This window comes from Oncorhynchus masou, unplaced genomic scaffold (assembly GCF_036934945.1).
Source record: "Oncorhynchus masou masou isolate Uvic2021 unplaced genomic scaffold, UVic_Omas_1.1 unplaced_scaffold_2424, whole genome shotgun sequence".
In the NCBI taxonomy this organism is placed as follows: Eukaryota; Metazoa; Chordata; class Actinopteri; order Salmoniformes; family Salmonidae; genus Oncorhynchus; species Oncorhynchus masou.
In genome coordinates this window covers 41,380-64,812 of record NW_027008878.1, presented here as the reverse complement: position 1 = coordinate 64,812, position 23,433 = coordinate 41,380, and the positions used below count along the sequence as shown (strand labels likewise).

The 23,433-nt window shown below is 48.6% G+C and overlaps 1 pseudogene; it reads right to left on the bottom strand.

The window, feature by feature from the left end:
- Positions 1–4,635: 4,635 nt before the first annotated feature.
- LOC135533518 (multidrug resistance-associated protein 1-like) overlaps positions 4,636–23,433 on the bottom strand; it is a 59,298-nt pseudogene continuing 40,500 nt past the window's right edge.

The window sequence follows — 23,433 nt, the reverse complement described above, 5'->3', positions numbered from 1 at the left end:
TCAGATCAGAGTGACCTCATACCACTCAGATCAGAGTGATCTCAAACCCTAAGATCAGAGTGACCTCAAACCCTCAAGATCAGAGTGACCATCTGAAATCAGAGCTTCTGATGTGAAAATAATTCCTGGAATTCCACCCAACTAAACCAATTATTGATTTATTTTTATCTCCACACCAGTCCTGTAGCCCGACCCCATCCTGACCCCTGTGCTCTCCTAACAGATCAGGAGGGTGGAACAAAGCTACCAGTCCAGATCAGTAGTGTTTAATATAATAATAATAATATATAATATATCCCATTTAGCAGACGCTTTTGTCCAAAGCGACTTTACAAGTCGGCTGGGGCCACTACTTTTACATATGGGTATCTCCAGCGGGAATCGAATCCCACGACGCTTGGCGCTGCAAGCTTCATGCTCTACCGACTCACCGACTGAGCCACACATCGGTTTCTTAAGGGAAAGAGGGAGGAGACAAGGAGAGGTAGCCTGTATAAGGATAGAGACACTAACTAAACCAAGGCTGTGTCCCAGATGGCACTCTATTCCCTACATAGGACTCATGTGGCTCTGGTCCAAACAAGTACACTACATAGTGAATATGGTTCCATTTGGGACACAACCAAAGTCTCCTAGGGGGACAGACAACCAATCAAACCTTCAGTATCCTCCTCCTCCTCCCTCCCCTCTTCTGAATGGCAGACAGGACAAAAAAAGGGGGATGAAAGAAAGAGAGAGAATGAAAGAGAAAGGAGAGAGAGAGAATGAAAGAGAGAGAATGAAAGAGAATGAGAGAGAGCAAAGGAGAGAGAGAGAAGAGAGAGAGAAGAGAGAGAAGAGAAAGACAGTGAAGGAGGAGAGAAGGCGAAGGAGAGAGAGAGATGATGGAGAGAGAGAGTGAGCGAGCAAAGGAGAGAGAGCGAGTGAGCGAGCGAAGGAGAGAGAGCGAGTGAGCGAGCGAAGGAGAGAGAGCGAGTGAGCGAGCGAAGGAGAGAGAGCGAAGGAGAGAGGGGGAGAGAGAAAGAGAGAGAGAAGAAGAGAGAGAATGACAGAGAGAGTGAAGGAGAGAGGAGAAAGAGAAGAGAGAGAGATGAGGGAGATGAGAAAGAGACAAACGTAAAAATACATTAAATAGAAAAACAATAGTGAAAGGCAGGGTTGGGAAGTAACTGATTACATGAAATACATTAAATGTAATCTGATTACAAAACAACCAGTCAGTTACATTACCAGCAAACATATTGTAATCAGAGTACAGATACGTTTGAAAAACTGGATAATTACTTATTGGATTACTACTACATTTAGACGGGGTGTTTGTGAGACAAATACATGATGGCACCTTTCGGGTTTGTCTCTGGTGGAACAGTCTGACCACCAATCAGAAACCACTATGATGACTCACCAAATGATGACCACCAATCAGAAACCACTATGATGACTCACCAAATGATGACCACCAATCAGAAACCACTATGATGACTCCCAAATGATGACCACCAATCAGAAACCACTATGATGACTCACCAAATGATGACCACCAATCAGAGACCACTATGTCGACACATCAAATGATGACCACCAATCAGAAACCACTATGATGACTCACCAAATGATGACCACCAATCAGAGACCACTATGTCGACACATCAAATGATGACCACCAATTAGAAACCACTATGATGACTCACCAAATGATGACCACCAATCAGAAACCACTATGATGACTCACCAAATGATGACCACCAATCAGAAACCACTATGATGACTCACCAAATGATGACCACCAATCAGAAACCACTATGATGACTCACCAAATGATGACCACCAATCAGAAACCACTATGATGACTCACCAAATGATGACCACCAATCAGAGACCACTATGTCGACACATCAAATGATGACCACCAATCAGAAACCACTATGATGACTCACCAAATGATGACCACCAATCAGAGACCACTATGTCGACACATCAAATGATGACCACCAATTAGAAACCACTATGATGACTCACCAAATGATGACCACCAATCAGAAACCACTATGATGACTCACCAAATGATGACCACCAATCAGAAACCACTATGATGACTCACCAAATGATGACCACCAATCAGAAACCACTATGATGACTCACCAAATGATGACCACCAATCAGAAACCACTATGATGACTCACCAAATGATGACCACCAATCAGAAACCACTATGATGACTCACCAAATGATGACCACCAATCAGAAACCACTATGATGACTCACCAAATGATGACCACCAATCAGAGACCACTATGTCGACACATCAAATGATGACCACCAATCAGAGACCACTATGATGACTACACCAAATGATGACCACCAATCAGAGACCACTATGATCGACACATCAAATGATGACCACCAATCAGAGACCACTATGATGACTCACCAAATGATGACCACCAATCAGAAACCACTATGATGACTCACCAAATGATGACCACCAATCAGAAACCACTATGATGACTCACCAAATGATGACCACCAATCAGAGACCACTATGATCGACACATCAAATGATGACCACCAATCAGAGACCACTATGATGACACACCAAATGATGACCACCAATCAGAGACCACTATGTCGACACATCAAATGATGACCACCAATCAGAGACCACTATGTCGACACATCAAATGATGACCACCAATCAGAGACCACTATGTCGACACATCAAATGATGACCACCAATCAGAGACCACTATGTCGACACATCAAATGATGACCACCAATCAGAGACCACTATGTCGACACATCAAATGATGACCACCAATCAGAAACCACTATGATGACACACCAAATGATGACCACCAATCAGAGACCACTATGATGACTCACCAAATGATGACCACCAATCAGAGACCACAATGTCGACACACCAAATGTGCTTGATGGATTATTTTGGTCTTCTTCTAATGAAAGCAAATCAGATTACATTACTGTAATCGTTACTGAGTAATCCAAAAAAAATGACATTACTGATTACAATTTGACAGGTAACTGGTAATTGTAACAGATTACATTTATAAAGAAACCTACCCAACCCTGACGAAAGCAGAGAGACAAACCATTATGTAATATGACTATTTTAAAACGCTGAACACACAACAAGCAGGGGAGACGGTGCTACTGTGGTGGTGTTAAACTGGTACAGACAACAAGCAGGGGAGACGGTGCTACTGTGGTGTTAAACTGGTACAGACAACAAGCAGGGGAGACGGTGCTAATGTGTTAAACTGCTACAGACAACAAGCAGGGGAGACGGTGCTACTGTGTTAAACTGGTACAGACAACAAGCAGGGGAGACGGTGCTGACATGACTATAGTGGTTATAGAGATGATGACATGACTATAGTGGTTATAGAGATGACGACATGACTATAGTGGTTATAGAGATGATGACATGACTATAGTGGTTATAGAGATGATGACATGACTATAGTGGTTATAGAGATGATGACATGACTATAGTGGTTATAGAGATGATAACATGACTATAGTGGTTATAGAGATGATGACATGACTATAGTGGTTATAGAGATGATGACATGACTATAGTGGTTATAGAGATGATGACATGACTATAGTGGTTATAGAGATGATGACATGACTATAAGTGGTTATAGAGATGATGACATGACAAACCGTGACAATGACTGGTTTTAGAGATGATGACATGACTATAGTGAGTGGTTATAGAGATGATGACATGACTATAGTGGTTATAGAGATGATGACATGACTATAGTGGTTATAGAGATGATGACATGACTATAGTGGTTATAGAGATGATGACATGACTATAGTGGTTATAGAGATGATGACATGACTATAGTGGTTATAGAGATGATGACATGACTATAGTGGTTATAGAGATGATGACATGACTATAGTGGTTATAGAGATGATGACATGACTATAGTGGTTATAGAGATGATGACATGACTATAGTGGTTATAGAGATGATGACATGACTATAGTGGTTATAGAGATGATGACATGACTATAGTGGTTATAGAGATGATGACATGACTATAGTGGTTATAGAGATGATGACATGACTATAGTGGTTATAGAGATGACGACATGACTATAGTGGTTATAGAGATGATGACATGACTATAGTGGTTATAGAGATGATGACATGACTATAGTGGTTATAGAGATGATGACATGACTATAGTGGTTATAGAGATGACGACATGACTTATAGTGGTTATAGAGATGATGACATGACTATAGTGGATATAGAGATGATGACATGACTATAGTGGTTATAGAGACGATGACATGACTATAGTGGTTATAGAGACGATGACATGACTATAGTGGTTAAAGAGATGATGACACGCACTATAGTGGTTATAGAGATGACACGACTATAGTGGTTATAGAGATGATGACATGACTATAGTGGTTATAGAGATGATGACATGACTATAGTGGTTATAGAGATGATGACATGACTATAGTGGTTATAGAGATGATGACATGACAAACAGTGGCAATGACTATAGAGGTTATAGTGTAGAGATGTAGCTAGCTAGCTAGCTAGCTGATGATGATGATGATGAAGATAACATAAGTCACCTGATTCGTCATCTTCCTGTTCTTTGTTGGCGTAAGTCCTGAGGAACTCAGCGAAGGCCCCGTCACGTGCCATCAGCTCCAGGTAGGAGCCCCTCTCAGTGATCTCTCCTCCACCATCACCAGGATCAGATCTGCCTGGGGCAGGAAGCTCAGACCGTGGGTCACCAGAACACGAGTCTACGGAGACAGAAACACACACACACAGAGGGTCAGAGTAGGGCTTTTTAAATAGATCCAGTATATTAAGGGATTTTAGTTGAATTGACAGATTGAAGATAGATATGGTACACAGACACAATCCATGTCTCAGTTGTCTCAAGGCTTAAAAATCCTCCTTTAACCTGGTCTCCTCCCCTTCATCTTTAACCAGGTCTCCTCCCCTTCATCTTTAACCTGGTCTCCTCCCCTTCATCTTTAACCCGGTCTCCTCCCCTTCATCTTTAACCCGGTCTCCTCCCCTTCATCTTTAACCCGGTCTCCTCCCTCTTCATCTTTAACCCGGTCTCTCCTTCATCTTTAACCCGGTCTCCTCCCCTTCATCTTTAACCCGGTCTCCTCCCCTTCATCTTTAACCCGGTCTCCTCCTTCATCTTTAACCAGGTCTCCTCCCCTTCCTCTTTAACCTGGTCTCCTCCTCTTCATCTTTAACCTGGTCTCCTCCCCTTCATCTTTAACCTGGTCTCCTCCCCTTCATCTTTAACCTGGTCTCCTCCCTTCATCTTTAACCTGGTCTCCACCCCTTCATCTTTAACCAGGTCTCCTCCCCTTCATCTTTAACCTGGTCTCCTCCCCTTCCTCTTTAACCAGGTCTCCTCCACTTCCTCTTTAACCAGGTCTCTCCCCTTCATCTTTAACCAGGTCTCCTCCCCTTCATCTTTAACCAGGTCTCCTTCCCTTCATCTTTAACCTGGTCTCCCCCTTCATCTTTAACCAGGTCTCCTCCTTCATCTTTAACCAGGTCTCCTCCCCTTCATCTTTAACCTGGTCTCCTTCCTTCATCTTTAACCTGGTCTCCTCCCTTCATCTTTAACCAGGTCTCTCTCCTTCATCTTTAACCAGGTCTCCTCCACTTCCCTCTTTAACCTGGTCTCCTCCTTCATCTTTAACCAGGTCTCCTCCCCTTCATCTTTAACCAGGTCTCCTCCCCTTCATCTTTAACCAGGTCTCCTCCCTTCATCTTTAACCAGGTCTCCTCCCTTCATCTTTAATCCAGGTCTCCTCCCCTTCATCTTTAACCTGGTCTCCTCTCCTTCATCTTTAACCTGGTCTCCTCCCTTCATCTTTAACCAGGTCTCCTCCTTCATCTTTAACCAGGTCTCTCCTTCATCTTTAACCTGGTCTCCTCCCTTCATCTTTAACCAGGTCTCCTCCTTCATCTTTAACCTGGTCTCCTCTCCTTCATCTTTAACCTGGTCTCCTCCCTCCCTCTTTAACCAGGTCTCCTCCCCTTCATCTTTAACCCAGGTCTCCTCCCCTTCATCTTTAACCTGGTCTCCTTCCCTTCATCTTTAACCTGGTCTCCTCCTCTTCATCTTTAACCCGGTCTCCTCCCCTTCATCTTTAACCTGGTCTCCTCCCCTTCATCTTTAACCTGGTCTCCTCCCTTCATCTTTAACCCGGTCTCCTCCTCTTCATCTTTAACCAGGTCTCTCCCCTTCATCTTTAACCTGGTCTCCTCCTCTTCATCTTTAACCTGGTCTCCTCCTTCATCTTTAACCCAGTCTCCTCCCCTTCATCTTTAACCAGGTCTCCTCCTTCCTCTTAACCAGGTTCTCCTTCATCTTTAACCTGGTCTCCTCCCCCTTCATCTTTAACCTGGTCTCCTCCCCTTCATCTTTAACCCGGTCTCCTCCCTTCATCTTTAACCCGGTCTCCTCCCTCTTCATCTACACTGATTGAAGTGGATTTAACAGGTGACATCAATATGAGATCACCTGGATTCACCTGGTCAGTCTACGTCTTGGAAAGACCATGTTTTGTACACTGAGTGTATATACAGTACATATACTGTATATTTTGATTGAACAGCTGACTGAAGACTGGACGGCCGGGGATTTGTGAGGTTGAGTCCATTTCAAAGATGGTGGATAAATGAAGATAGTTAACTTAGGCCATTTACCATTTACCTTAGTTCATTGACTGTATAGGAACCAGGTACCAGCTGGGTCTGGTCTGATTAGTTCATTGACTGTATAATGTGAACCAGGTACCAGCTGGGTCTGGTCTGTTTAGTTCATTGACTGTATAGGAATCAGGTACCAGCTGGGTCTGGTCTGTTTAGTTCATTGACTGTATAGGAATCAGGTACCAGCTGGGTCTGGTCTGTTTAGTTCATTGACTGTATAGGAATCAGGTACCAGCTGGGTCTGGTCTGATTAGTTCATTGATTGTAGAGGAACCAGATACCAGCTGGGTCTGGTCTGTTTAGTTCATTGACTGTAGAGGAACCAGGTACCAGCTGGGTCTGGTCTGTTTAGTTCATTGACTGTAGAGGAACCAGGTACCAGCTGGGTCTGGTCTGATTAGTTCATTGACTGTATAATATGAACCAGGTACCAGCTGGGTCTGGTCTGTTTAGTTGATTGACTGTAGAAGAACCAGGTACCAGCTGGGTCTGGTCTGATTAGTTCATTGATTGTAGAGGAACCAGATACCAGCTGGGTCTGGTCTGTTTAGTTCATTGACTGTAGAGGAACCAGGTACCAGCTGGGTCTGGTCTGTTTAGTTCATTGACTCTAGAGGAACCAGGTACCAGCTGGGTCTGGTCTGTTTAGTTCATTGACTGTAGAGGAACCAGGTACCAGCTGGGTCTGGTCTGTTTAGTTCATTGACTGTATAATATGAACCAGGTACCAGCTGGGTCTGGTCTGTTTAGTTCATTGACTGTATAATATGAACCAGGTACCAGCTGGGTCTGGTCTGTTTAGTTCATTGACTCTAGAGGAACCAGGTACCAGCTGGGTCTGGTCTGTTTAGTTCATTGACTCTAGAGGAACCAGGTACCAGCTGGGTCTGGTCTGTTTAGTTCATTGACTGTAGAGGAACCAGGTACCAGCTGGGTCTGGTCTGTTTAGTTCATTGACTGTAGAGGAACCAGGTACCAGCTGGGTCTGGTCTGTTTAGTTCATTGACTGTAGAGGAACCAGGTACCAGCTGGGTCTGGTCTGTTTAGTTCATTGACTGTAGAGGAACCAGGTACCAGCTGGGTCTGGTCTGTTTAGTTCATTGACTGTAGAGGAACCAGGTACCAGCTGGGTCTGGTCTGTTTAGTTCATTGACTGTAGAGGAACCAGGTACCAGCTGGGTCTGGTCTGTTTAGTTCATTGACTGTAGAGGAACCAGGTACCAGCTGGGTCTGGTCTGTTTAGTTCATTGACTGTAGAGGAACCAGGTACCAGCTGGGTCTGGTCTGTTTAGTTCATTGACTGTAGAGGAACCAGGTACCAGCTGGGTCTGGTCTGTTTAGTTCATTGACTGTAGAGGAACCAGGTACCAGCTGGGTCTGGTCTGTTTAGTTCATTGACTGTAGAGGAACCAGATACCAGCTGGGTCTGGTCTGTTTAGTTCATTGACTGTAGAGGAACCAGATACCAGCTGGGTCTGGTCTGTTTAGTTCATTGACTGTAGAGGAACCAGATACCAGCTGGGTCTGGTCTGTTTAGTTCATTGACTGTAGAGGAACCAGGTACCAGCTGGGTCTGGTCTGCTCCGGACGGTGTCTGAAGGAAGACACAGTCACTGTCCTAACGAGTAGACCCGCCCCTAACGAGTAGACCTGCCCCTAACGAGTAGTCCCGCCCCCAGCAAGGACATCCCATAACGTGTGTGTGTGTGTGTGACATCCTATAAAGGAAGACACACAGTGTCACCAGCACGAGTCTACAGAGACAAAAATCAGTCACACACAGAGTCACACTGTAAACCAAATCCAAACCACATCCCTATTATAAACCCTGACCTCTGTTTTGGGGTTACGACCTCTTACTCCTGTCCTTGAGGACTCCCTGGGGCCCGACAACCTTCTCGAAGATATGTTTGCCCACGTGGGCGCGACTGCCGACAGAGGATCGTCCAATAGATAGACAGCACAGTCGCAGTAGACCGCTCTGGCCAGACTGACCCTCTGCTTCTGACCACCTGACAGGTTCACACCCTGAGGAGGAGGAGGTGGAGGAGGAGAGGGAGGAGGAGGGGGAGGAGGATAAGGGGAGGGAAAGGAGGAGGAGGAGGAGAAGGGGGAAGGGAAGGAGGAGGGGGAGGAGAAGGGGGAGGAGGAGGAGGAGAAGGGGCAGGGGGAGGAGGGGAGGAAGAGGAGGAGGAGAAGGGGGAGGCGGAGGAGGAAGAGGAAGAGGAGGAGGAAGAAGAGGGTGAGGAGGAGGAGGAGGGAAGACAAACATGTTAAAATACAACCATCAATACTGCCAGCGCCCAAGACCAGACATGGGTTCTCTGTTCACTACCTGTATACCAGGATACATTATCTCAAGACCAGACATGGGTTCTCCATTCACTACCTGTATACCAGGATACATTATCTCAAGACCAGACAAGGGTTCTCTGTTCACCAGCTGTATACCAGGATACATTATCTCAAGACCAGACACGGGTTCTCCATTCACTACCTGTATACCAGGATACATTATCTCAAGACCAGACAGGGTTCTCTGTTCACCAGCTGTATCAGGATACATTATCTCAAGACCAGACATGGGTTCTCTGTTCACTACCTGTATACCAGGATACATTATCTCAAGACCAGACACGGGTTCTCCATTCACTACCTCTATGCAGGATACATTCTCAAGACCATTTCTCTGTTCACTACCTGTATACCAGGATACATTATCTCAAGACAGACATGGGTTCTCTGTTCACTACCTGTATACCAGGATACATTATCTCAAGACCAGACATGGGTTCTCCGTTCACTACCTGTATACCAGGATACATTATCTCAAGACCAGACATGGTTCTCTGTTCACTACCTGTATACCAGGATACATTATCTCAAGACCAGCCAGGATACATTATCTCCAGACCAGACAGGTTCTCCATTCCCACTACCTGTACAATATCTCAAGACCAGACATGTTCTCCATTCACTACCTGTACAATATCTCAAGACCAGATACATACCTGTACAATATCTCAAGGCACACAGAGGGTGTTTCAAACCAACAACCTGGGTCCTTCCCTGGGCATACCAGTGGGTCCCCACTTACAAAACCAGTGACCATGGCTCACCTTCTCCCTGATCTATCCCCCACCAGACCCCCTCCTGTCCTCACCTTCTCCCTGATCTAACCCCCACCAGACCCCCTCCTGGCCTCACCTTCTCCCTGATCCTTCCCTAACCCCACCAGACCCCTCCTGTCCTCACCTTCTCCTGATCTAACCCCCACCAGACCCCCTCCTGGCCTCATCTTCTCCTGATCTAACCCCACCAGATCCCCTCCTGTCCTCACCTTCTCCCTGATCTAACCCTAACCCCCACCAGACCCCTCCTGTCCTCACCTTCTCCCTGATCTAACCCTAACCCCCACCAGACCCCCCTCCTGTCCTCACCTTCTCCCTGATCTAACCCTCACCAGACCCCCTCCTGTCCTCACCTTCTCCCTGATCTAACCCTAACCCCCACCAGACCCCCCTGTCCTCACCTTCTCCCTGATCTAACCCCCACCAGACCCCTCCTGTCCTCACCTTCTCCCTGATCTAACCCCACCAGACCCCTCCTGTCCTCACCTTCTCCCTGATCTAACCTAACCCCACCAGACCCCTCCTGTCCTCACCTTCTCCCTGATCTAACCTAACCCCCACCAGACCCCTCCTGTCCTCCCTTCTCCCCGATCTAACCCTAACCCCACCAGACCCCCTCCTGTCCTCCCCTTCTCCCGATCTAACCCTAACCCCCACCAGACCCCCTCCTGTCCTCATCTTCTCCCTGATCTAACCCCTAACCCCCACCAGACCCTCCTATCCTCACCTTCTCCCTGATCTAACCTTAACCCCCACCAGACCCCCTCCTGTCCTCCCCTTCTCCCGATCTAACCCTAACCCCCACCAGACCCTCCTGTCCTCCCCTTCTCCCGATCTAACTAACCCCCACCAGACCCCTCCTGTCCTCACCTTCTCCCTGGATCTAACTACCAACCCCCACCAGACCCTCCCCTGTCCTCCCCTTCTCCCGATCTAACCCTAACCCCCACCAGACCCCTCCTGTCCTCCCTTCTCCCTGATCTAACCCTAACCCCCACCAGACCCCTCCTGTCCTCACCTTCTCCCTGATCTAACCCTAACCCCCACCAGACCCCCTCCTGTCCTCCCCTTCTCCCCGATCTAACCCTAACCCCCACCAGGCCCCTCCTGTCCCTCTCCTTCTCCCGATCTAACCCAACCGCACCAGACCCCTCCTGTCCTCACCTTCTCCCTGATCTAACCCCAACCCCCACCAGACCCCCTCCTGTCTCCTTCTCCCTGATCTAACCCCACCACAGACCCCCTCCTGTCCCTCCCCCTCTCCCCGATCTAACCCTAACCCCCACCAGACCCCCTCCTGTCCTCCCCTTCTCCTGATCTAACCCCACCAGACCCCTCCTGTCCTCACCTTCTCCCTGATCTAACCCCCACCAGACCCCCCTCCTGTCCTCACCTTCTCCCTGATCTAACCCTAACCCCACCAGACCCCTCCTGTCCTCCCCTTCTCCCCGATCTAACCCTAACCCCCACCAGACCCCTCCTGTCCTCCCTTCTCCCGATCTAACCCTAACCCCCACCAGACCCCCTCCTGTCCTCATCTTCTCCTGATCTAACCCTAACCCCCACCAGACCCCCTCCTATCCTCACCTTCCCCCGATCTAACCCTAACCCCCACCAGACCCCCTCCTGTCCTCCCCCTTCTCCCGATCTAACCCTAACCCCCACCAGACCCTCCTGTCCTCCCCTTCTCCCGATCTAACCCTAACCCCACCAGACCCCTCCTGTCCTCACCTTCTCCCTGATCTAACCCTAACCCCCACCAGACCCTCCTGTCCTCCCTTCTCCCGATCTAACCCTAACCCCCACCAGACCCCCTCCTGTCCTCCCCTTCTCCCCGATCTAACCCTAACCCCCACCAGACCCCCTCCTGTCCTCACCTTCTCCCTGATCTAACCCCTAACCCCCACCAGACCCCCCTCCTGTCCTCCCCTTCTCCCCGATCTAACCCTAACCCCCACCAGACCCCCCTGTCCTCCCCTTCTCCCGATCTAACCCTAACCCGCACCAGACCCCCTCCTGTCCTCACCTTCTCCTGATCTAACCCTAACCCCCACCAGACCCCCTCCTGTCCTCCCCTTCTCCCTGATCTAACCCCCACCAGACCCCTCCTGTCCTCACCTTCTCCCTGATCTAACCCCCCACCAGACCCCCTCCTGTCCTCACCTTCTCCCCTGATCTAACCCTAACCCCCACCAGACCCCCTCCTGTCCTCCCCTCCCCGATCTAACCCTAACCCCCACCAGACCCCCTCCTGTCCTCCCCTTCTCCCAGATCTAACCCTAACCCCCACCAGACCCCTCCTGTCCTCATCTTCTCCCTGATCTAACCCTAACCCCCACCAGACCCCCTCCTGTCCTCCTTCTCCCCTAACCTAACCCCCACAGACCCTCTGTCCTCCCCTTCTCCCGATCTAACCCTAACCCCCACCAGACCCCCTCCTGTCCTCACCTTCTCCCTGATCTAACCCTAACCCCCACCAGACCCCCACCTGTCCTCATCTAACCCTACTCCTGTCCCCCCCTTCTCCCGATCTAACCCTAACCCCACCAGACCCCTCCTGTCCTCCCCTTCTCCCGATCTAACCCTAACCCCACCAGACCCCTCCTGTCCTCCCTTCTCCCCGATCTAACCCTAACCCCTCCTGTGTCCCCACTATATTGCCAGACCCCTCCCTGTCCTCACACCTCCCCTGATCTAACCCTAACCCCCACCAGACCCCCTCCTGTCCTCCCCTTCTCCCCGATCTAACCTTCCACCCCCACCTGTTCTCCCCTTCTCCCTAGAACCCTAACCCCCACCCAGACCCCCTCCTGTCTCACTTCTCCCGATCTAACCCTCTAACCCTCCATCCAGACCCCTCCTGTCCTCACCTTCTCCCTGATCTAACCCTAACCCACCAGACCCCTCCTGTCCTCACCTTCTCTCTGATCTAACTCCCCTCCCTCCTGTCCCCTTCTCTCTGATCTAACCCTAACCCCCACCAGACTCCCTCCTGTCCTCACCTTCTCTCTGATCTAACCCTAACCCCCACCAGACCCCCTCCTATCCTCCCTTCTCTGATCTAGCCCCGACCCCTCTGTCCTCATCTTCTACTCCCTGATCAACCCTAACCCCCACCAGACCCCCTCCTGTCCTCCCCTCCTCCCGATCTAACCCTAACCCCCACCAGGACCCCCCCCTCCTGTCCTCACCTTCTCCCTGATCTAACCCTAACCCCCCACCAGACCCCCTCTGTCCTCTGCCTTCTCCTGATCTCCCCGACTCCTCCTGTCCTCACCTTCTCTCTGATCTAACTAACCCCCACCAGACTCCCTCCTGTCCTCCCCTTCTCCCGATCTAACCCTCCCGAACCCCCCACCAGACCCCCTCCTGTCCTCATCTTCTCCCTGATCTAACCCTCCTAACCCCTTCTCCCGACTAACCTACAGACCCCCTCCTGTCCTCCCTTCTCCCGATCTAACCCTAACCCCCACCAGACCCCCCTCCTGTTCTCACCTTCTCCCTGATCTAACCCTAACCCCCACCAGACCCCTCCTGTCCTCCCCTTCTCCCCGATCTAACCTAGCACCAGACCCCCTCCTGTCTCCCTCCCGATCTAACCCTTAACCCCCACCCCCTCCCTCATTCTCCCTGATCTAACCCTACCCCCACCAGACCCCCTCCTGTCCTCCCTTCTCCCCACGATCTAACGCCCACCAGAACCCCTCCTGTCCTCCCTTCTCCTGATCTAACCTAACCCCCCACCAGACCCCTCCTGTCCTCACCTTCTCCCTGATCTAACCTAACCCCCACCAGACCCCCTCCTGTCTCCTTCTCCCGATCCCTTTACAGACCCCCTCCCTGTTCTCCCCTTCTCACAGATCTAACCCTAACTCACAGACCCCCTCCTGTCCTCACCTTTCCCTGATCTAACCCTAACCCCCACAAGACCCCCTCCCTCACCTTCTCTGATCTACCTTGTCCTCCCTTCTCCCTGATCTAACCCTAACCCCCACCAGACCCCCTCACCTTCTCTCTCTAACCTAACCCCCACCAGACTCCCTCTGTCCTCACCCTTCTCTCTGATCTAACCCTAACCCCCACCAGACTCCCTCCTGTCCTCACCTTCTCTCTGATCTAACCCTAACCCCCACAAGACCCCTCCTATCCTCACCTTCTCCCTGATCTAACCCTAACCCCCCACCAGACCCCCTCCTGTCCTCACTTCTCTCTGATCTAACCCTAACCCCACCAGACTCCTCCTGTCCTCACCTTCTCTCTGATCTAACCCTAACCCCCACCAGACCCTCCTATCCTCCCCTTCTCCCTGATCTAACCCTAACCCCCACCAGACCCCCTCCTGTCGTCCCTTCTCCCAACCCCAACCAGACCCCCTCCTGTCCTCACCTTCTCCCGATCTAACCCTAACCCCCACCAGACCCCCTCCTGTCCTCCCCTTCTCCCTGATCCCTTCTCCCCGATCTAACCCCCCACCAGACCCCTCCTGTCCTCCCCTTCTCCCCGATCTAACCCCTAAACACCAGACCCCTCCTGTCCTACCCTTCTCCCTGATCTAACCCTAACCCCCACCAGACCCCCTCCTGTCCTCACCTTCTCCCCGATCTCAGTGCCGTCTCCAGCAGGCAGGATCTCCAGGTCTGGCAGCAGGCGTAGGCCTCCACCACTCTGTGGTACAGCTCTCCTTCCTCTCCCTGACCAAACACGATGTTGTCTTTCAGGGTGGCATTCTGGATCCACGCCTGCTGAGGCACATAGGCCACAGAGCCCTGGAGGGAGAGGGAGGGGGGAGGGAGGGAGGGAGGGAGGGAGGAAGTGGGAGAGAGGGGAGAGGGGGAGAGGGAGAGAGAGAGAGGGAAAGAGAGAAAGAGAGAGGGAGAGAGAGAGAGAGAGGGAAAGAGAGAAAGAGAGAGAGGAGGGGGCGGAGACATAACATCAACAGTCATAGCTGCTGATGTTAAAACCAACTACATCATGCCGTGGTCTGGTGTCTTAGCTCCAGACTCTAGACCACATGCCCCTGCTGACATGGGTTGGAGCCCCACCTTGGCCAGCTCCAGACTCTGGACCATGCCCCTGTTGGGACGTGGGTTGGAGCCCACATTGGCTGTGCCCTGTCAACACCCCTACTATCTGTCTCCTGGCTACACACCTGGACTGTACAAAGTATACAGATATGGAAGGAGTTTCCTTTAAAACAACAACACCCAATCACCTCTCTCTCTCGTCAGCCTTAAGTGTTTATGTACCTTGACAGAGACAGATCCCTCTAGTTTCTCCATCTCCCCAGCAGAGCAGAGAGCAGAGAGAGTTTCCCTGAGCCAACGTGTCCCACCACAGCTACAGAGACCCATCTGGGATACCGTATACCTCAACCTGCAGAGACAGAGAAACAGAGAGAGAGAGATGGGGAGGAGAGAGATGGGAAAGAGAAAGAGAGAGAAGAGGATAGAGGAGAGAGATCGAGGGGAGAGAGAGAGAGAGAAGAGAGAGAGAGAAAGAGAGAGAGATGGATAGGGGAGCGGGGAGAAAGAAAGAAGAAGAGAGGAGAGAGAGGAAAGAGGGAGAGAGAGAGATGGGATGAGGGAAGCGAGGAAGAGCGAGAAAGGAAGCGAGACAACAGAGAGGAGTTAGAGGCTGTGTGTATGTATACTATAGTAATATATTATGCAGTAAGCTGTGTATGTATACTACTATAGTAATAGAATATGCAGTAAGCTGTGTGTATGTATACTATAGTAATGGAATATGCAGTAAGCTGTGTGTATGTATACTACTATAGTAATGGAATATGCAGTAAGCTGTGTGTATGTATACAATAGTAATAGAATATGCAGTAAGCTGTGTGTATGTATACAATAGTAATAGAATATGCAGTAAGCTGTGTGTATGTATACTACTATAGTAATGGAATATACAGTAAGCTGTGTGTATGTATACTAGTAATAGAATATGCAGTAAGCTGTGTGTATGTATACAATAGTAATAGAATATGCAGTAAGCTGTGTATGTATACTACTATAGTAATAGAATATGCAGTAAGTTGTGTTTATGTACACTACTATAGTAATAGAATATGCATTAAGCTGTGTTGTATGTATACTACTATAGTAATAGAATATGCAGTAAGCTGTGTGTATGTATACTACTATAGTAATAGAATGTGCAGTAAGCTGTGTGTATGTATACTACTATAGTAATAGAATATGCAGTAAGCTGTGTGTATGTATACTATAGTAATAGAATATGCAGTAAACTGTGTGTATGTATACTACTATAGTAATAGAATATGCAGTACGCTGTGTGTATATACTACTATAGTAATAGAATATGCAGTAGCTGTGTGTATGTATATACTATAGTAATAGAGATATACTGTAAGCTGTGTGTTTGTATACTATAGTAATAGAATATACAATAAGCTGTGTGTATGTATACTATAGTAATGGTAATATAATATTATACAGTAAGCCTCCACTGCCATAGTAACAAAGTCAAGAGAGAGAGGGGGTGGTGAAAACTGTTCAACACTCTTTCTTTGAACATACCTCTTCAGAGTGGGGCATCGTTTCTACCAGCTGAACACCCCGTCCTCCAATGGAGATACTGTCTGAGCCTGGGAACAGAGGAAGACATACAAGAGAGAGGAACAGGAAGTGAGTAGAAAGAGAGAGGAGAGTATTGAAGCCTCATTAAAGACTAACACATCAAACAGCATCTGGTACAGAGGCTGGGATGATCTTTCTGCCTGTGTTTCTCACTCTGTCTGTGTGTGTTTCTCACTCTGTGTGTGTGTGTGTGTGTGTGTGTGATGGTGTGTGTGTGTGTGTGTATGTGTGTGTGTGTGTGTGTGTGTGTGTGTGTGTGTGTGTGTGTGTGTGTGTACATATGCTGACTCACAGCCTGCAGCCCTGCGCTCACACTGTCCTCCTGCAGCTCCTCATGAGACAGAAACACACACAGACGTTTCATAGAAACACTGGCCTGCAGAGAGATGGAGGGAGGGAGAGAAAGAGACAGAGAGAGGACACAGATGGAAGAGAGACAGGAGAGAGGACACAGATGGAGAGGGAGAAAGAGACAGAGAGAGGGATGGAGGGAGAGAAGAGACAGGGAGAGAGGGACACAGAGGGAGAGAAAGAGATGGAGGAAGGAGACAGATGGAGAGAGGGAGAGAAAGAGACAGATGGAGGAAGGAGACAGCGGGGTGAGGGAGAGGAAAGAGACAGGAGAGAGGAGACAGATGGAGGGAGGGAGAGAGAAAGAGACAGGGAGAGAGGAGACAGATGGAGAGGAGAGAGAAAGAGACAGGGAGGGAGACAGATGGAGGAGGAGAGAGAAAGAGACAGGGAGACAGATGGAGGAGGGAGAGAAAGAGACAGGGAGAGACAGATGGAGAGAGGGAGAGAAAAGAGACAGGGAGAGAGGGAGACAGATGGAGGAAGAGGAGAAAGAGACGGGGGAGAGAGGGAGACAGATGGAGGAGGGAGAGAGAAAGAGACAGGAGACAGGGAAATGATGGAGGGAGGGAGGAGAAAGGAGAGAGGGGGAGACAGATGGAGGGAGGGAGAGAAGAGACAGGGAGAGGGAGACAGATGGAGAGGAGAGAGAGACAGGGAGAGGAGACAGATGGAGGAAGGAGAGAGAAAGAGACAGGGAGAGAGAGACAGATGGAGGGAGGAGAAAGAGAGACAGATGGAGGGGGAGACAGCAGGGAGAGGATACATATTAGTGATGCGCTGGTTGATTCATAACCCGAAGTCCCACAGTTATATCTGCAGGAGGATGGGTTTTAGGGTCATTACATATTGTGTGGCTGAAGGTGGGTGGCTGAAGGGCTGAAGGGCAGGTGGGTTTGCTGGTTAGTTAGTTTGTTGGCTGAAGGCGGGTGGGTGTGGAAGAGGTGGCTGAAGGGCAGGTGGGTTTGTGGCTGGTTGGTTGGTTTGTTGGCTGAAGGGCGGGTGGGTGGCTGAAGGGTGGCTGAAGGGCAGGTGGTTGGCTGAAGGCGGGGTGGCTGAAGGGTGGCTGAAGGGCGGGTGGGTGGCTGAAGGTTGTTTTGGCTGAAGGCGGGTGGTTGGCTGAAGGGTGGCTGAAGGGCAGGTGGTTGGCTGAAGGCAGGTGGGTGGCTGAAGGGCGGGTGAAGGGCAGGGGTGGCTGAAGGTGGCTGAAGGGCAGGTGGTTGGCTGAAGGGTGGCTGAAGGGCAGGTGGTTGGCTGAAGGGGCGGGTGGTTGGCTGAAGGCGGGTGGGGCTGAAGGGGCGGGTGAAGGGCGGGTGGTTGGCTGAAGGGCGGGTGGTTGGCTGAAGGGCGGGTGGGGGCTGAAGGGCGGCTGAAGGGCGGGTGGTTGGCTGAAGGGCGGGTGGGGGGCTGAAGGGTGGTTGGCTGAAGGGCGGGTGGTTGGCTGAAGGGCGGGTGGTTGGCTGAAGGGGCGGGTGGTTGGCTGAAGGGCGGGTGGGGGCTGAAGGGCGGGTGGGGGCTGAAGGGCGGGTGGGGGGCTGAAGGGCGGTGGTTGGCTGAAGGGGGCGGGTGGTTGGCTGAAGTGGTTGGCTGAAGGGCGGGTGGTTGGCTGAAGGGTGGCTGAAGGGCAGGTGGTTGGCTGAAGGGTTGCTGAAGGGTGGCTGAAGGGGGTGGTTGGCTGAAGGGTGGCTGAAGGGTGGTTGGCTGAAGGGTGGCTGAAGGTGGTTGGCTGAAGGGTGGCTGAAGGGTGGCTGAAGGGCGGGTGGTTGGCTGAAGGGTGGCTGAAGGGGGTGGTTGGCTGAAGGGTGGCTGAAGGGGGTGGGTGGCTGAAGGGTGGCTGAAGGGTGGCTGAAGGGGGCGGGTGGGTGGCTGAAGTGGCTGAAGGACAGGTGGGTGGCTGAAGGGTGGCTGAAGGAGCGGGTGGGTGGCTGAAGGGTGGCTGAAGGGTGGCTGAAGGGTGGCTGAAGGGTGGCTGAAGGTGGCTGAAGGGGTGGTTGGCTGAAGGGCGGGTTGAAAAAATAGAAGCAATCCCTTGATTGTGTATTTTAGGCTACATGGAGGTTGTTATATATTATTGACATTAGCACAGTATAGGATGTTATCGCTCGAGTTACCAGTGTAGCCTGCTATCGCTCAGGTTACCAGTGTCACCTGTTATCGCTCAGGTTACCAGTGTAGCCTGTTATCGCTCGAGTTACCAGTGTAGCCTGATATCGCTCGGGTTACCAGTGTAGCCTGTTATCGCTAGAGTTACCAGTGTAGCCTGTCATCGCTAGAGTTACCAGTGTAGCCTGTCATCGCTAGAGTTACCAGTATAGCCTGTTATCGCTCGAGTTACCAGTGTAGCCTGATATCGCTCGCGTTACCAGTGTAGCCTGCTATCGCTAGAGTTACCAGTGTAGCCTGTCATCGCTAGAGTTACCAGTGTAGCCTGTTATCGCTAGAGTTACCAGTGTAGCCTGTCATCGCGCGAGTTACCAGTGTAGCCTGTTATCGCTCGAGTTACCAGTGTAGCCTGTTATCGCTAGAGTTACCAGTGTAGCCTGTTATCGCTAGAGTTACCAGTGTAGCCTGTCATCGCTAGAGTTACCAGTATAGCCTGTCATCGCTCGAGTTACCAGTGTAGCCTGTTAGTTACCAGTGTAGCCTGCTATCGCTCGAGTTACCAGTGTAGCCTGCTATCGTCGAGTTACCAGTGTAGCCTGTTATCGCTGAGTTACCAGTGTAGCCTGTTATCGCTAGAGTTACCAGTGTAGCCTGTTATCGCTAGAGTTACCAGTGTAGCCTGTTATCGCTAGAGTTACCAGTGTAGCCTGTTATCGCTAGAGTTACCAGTGTAGCCTGTTATCGCTAGAGTTACCAGTGTAGCCTGTCATCGCTAGAGTTACCAGTGTAGCCTGCTATCGCTAGAGTTACCAGTGTAGCCTGCTATCGCTCGAGTTACCAGTGTAGCCTGTTATCGCTAGAGTTACCAGTGTAGCCTGTTATCGCTAGAGTTACCAGTGTAGCCTGTTATCGCTCGAGTTACCAGTATAGCCTGCTATCGCTAGAGTTAACAGTGTATGTTATAGTTACCAGTGTCGCCTGGACAATTTATAGAATGACAAAAATAAAGAATTACAGGGGCAGTTTGGAAAAAAACTTATCCCGTCCTAGTCGTCCTCTGGAATTTATGTTCTGTAGTTACAGTCCAACGTGTCTGTAGAATTACACTAGTCCCGTGTGAATAAACTTTATCCTTAATGATAAATATATAACCAACGTTCTGTAGTACACTAGTTCCATGTGAATAGGGCTTTATCCTTAATGATAAATATATAACCAACGTTCTGTAGTTACACTAGTCCCGTGTGAATAGGGCTTTATCCTTAATGATAAATATATAACGTTCTGTAACGTCCCGTGTGAATAGGGCTTTATCATAATGATAAATATATAACCAACGTTCTGTAGTTACACGAGTCCCGTGTGAATAGGGCTTTATCCTTAATGATAAATATATAACCAACGTTCTGTAGTTACACTAGTCCCCGTGAATAGCGCTTTATCCTTAATGATAAATATATAACCAACGTTCTGTAGGTACACTAGTCCCGTGTGAATAGGGCTTTATCCTTAATGATAAATATATAACCAACGTTCTGTAGTTACACTAGTCCCGTGTGAATAGGTACACTGATAAATATATAACCAACCTTCTGTAGGTACACTAGTCCCGTGTGAATAGGGCTTTATCCTTAATGATAAATATATAACCAACGTTCTGTAGTTACACTAGTCCCATGTGAATAGGGCTTATCCTTAATGTAAATATATAACCAACGTTCTGTAACACTAGTCCCGGTGAATAGGGCTTTATCCTTAATGATAAATATATAACCAACGTTCTGTAGTAACAAGCCATTTTGCCACAACTTTGGAAACATGCTTGGGGTTATTGTCCATTTGGAAGACCCATTTGCGACCAAGCTTTAACTTCCTGACTGATGTCTGTAGAATTTGCTTCAAAATATCTACATAATTTTCATGATGCCATCTATTTTGTGAAGTGCAGTCCCTCCTGCAGCAATGCACCCCCACAACATGATGCTGCCACCCCCACAACATGATGCTGGCACCCCCACAACATGATGCACCCCACAACATGATGCTGCCACCCCACAACATGATGCTGCCACCTCCATGCTTCACGGTTGGGATGGTGTTCTCCCCTTTCCCTCCAAACATAACAATGGTCAATATGGCCAAACAGTTCTATTTTTGTTTCATCAGACCAGAGGACATTTCTTCAAAAGAAATCAGATCTTTGTCCCACATGTGCTGTTGCAAACCGTAGTCTGTCTTTTTATGGCGGTTTTGGAGCAGTGAAGCTTCTTCCTTGCTGAGCGGCCTTTCCAGGTTATGTCGATATAGGACTCGTTTTACTGTGGATATAGATACTTTTGTACCTGTTTCTCCCAGCATCTTCACAAGGTCCTTTGTTGTTGTTCTGGGATTGATTTGCACTTTTCGCACCAAGTGCTTTCATCTCTAGAGGAGACAGAGACGCGTCCCCTTCCTGAGCGGTATGACGGCTGCGTGGTCCCATGGTGTTTATACTTGCGTACTATTGTTTGTACAGATGGTACCTTCAGGCGTTTGTAAATGGCTCCCAAGGATGAACCAGACTTGTGGAGGTCTACAATTGTCTTGGCTGATATCTTTTGATTTTCCCATGATGTCAAGCAAGGGGCGCTGAGTTTGAAGGTAGGCCTTGAAATACATCCACAGGTACACCTCCAATTGACTCAAATTATGTCAATTAGCCTATCAGAGCTTCTAAAGCCATGACATAATTTTCTCGAATTTTTCAAGCTGTTTAAAGGCAGTCAACAGGTGTATATAAACTTCTGACCCACTGGAATTGTGATACAGTGAATGATAAGGAAATAAATCTGTCTGTAACAATTGTTTGGAAAAATGACTTATAGTTTGTTAAGAAGAAATTTGTGGAGTGGTTTAAAAACTAGTTATAATAGCTCAACCTAAGTGTGTAAACTTCTGATTTCCAACTGTATACCATTCCACTACTATCAAAACTATATTGGATTATTTTTACCTTATTTAACTTGGCAAGTCAGTTAAGAATTAAGAACAAATTCTTATTTTCAATGACGGCCTAGGAACGATGGGTTACCCTGCGCGACATGACTATATATATCATTGTCACGATCAATACTATATTGAACATGATTTCATGACATTGATCAACTTTGGTTGATGGATTCATTCATTAGTAACCAAATGATTGATTGATTGATTGACTGATTAATTAATTAGCCAATGGACAGCTGATTGACTAATTGATATACCATACTGACCTGCCACGAGGCTGAAAGATTGATTTGACGATCAATATCTTGTCCCTGGTCACCAGCAGCATGGTACAGCTCACGGTCTGTACAGCATATGAATCTGTGTGTGTGTGTGTGTGTCTGTGTGTGTCTCTGTGTGTGTGTCTGTGTGTGTGTGTATGTGTGTGTGTGTGTATGTGTGTCTGTGTGTGTCTGTGTGTGTGTGTGTGCCTGTGTCTGTGTGTCTGTGTGTGTGTGTGCCTGTGTCTGTGTGTCTGTCTGTGTGTGTGTGTCTGTGTGTGTGTGTGTCTCTGTGTGTGTGTGTCTCTGTGTGTGTGTGTCTGTGTGTGTGTGTCTCTGTGTGTGTGTCTCTGTGTGTGTGTGCGTGTGTCTGTGTGCGTGTGCGTGTGCGTGTGCGTGTGCGTGTGTGTGTGGACAATTCTGATATTTTGCCCAATTATTGGCAAGAGCTGATCTGATTGGTCAAACAACGTATCAATTTGTAAGTCGCTCTGGATAAAGAGCGTCTGCTAAACCAAACTTAAATGTAAATGTAAATGTATACAACGTATTAGGGAAACATATAAATCAGAACTGGGCTGCGTGTGTAAACGCAGCCATAGAAATGATCTGCAGTACAGCCCTCAGCACGTATCTGGTCCACACTGATGATGATCACATGTTACATGTTAATGAATTAATCACCTAGATGGAATCTGATTGGTTGGAGTTAATTGGTTAGTTTACTGTTTTATTTAATTGATACATTGATGGATTTGATTTATAGATGAATACAGTGACTGATTTGATTGAATTGCATATTGACTGATTTGTAGATAGATTATTTGATCGATTGATTTGCTGTCAGACCTGATCAGCACACCCTACCTGGACCATGCTGCTGATGACCATGGGCAGCATGTTGAGGAAACGCAGGATGTTGAACAGAGCCAGAGACACAAATGCCTTCTGAGCATCAGCACGTTCCTCTCATCTATCATCACATACACTGTGAACGTAGACAGCGCCACCTGGGGGATGGGAGGGAAATGCATGTTATATATCATAATATAACAATATATAATATCACATAAACTGAACGTAAACAGCGCCACCTGGGGGATGGGAGGAAATGCATGTTATATATCATAATATAACAATATATAATATCACATAAACTGAACGTACACAGCGCCACCTGAGGGTGGGAGGAAATGCATGTTATATATCATAATATAACAATATATAATATCACA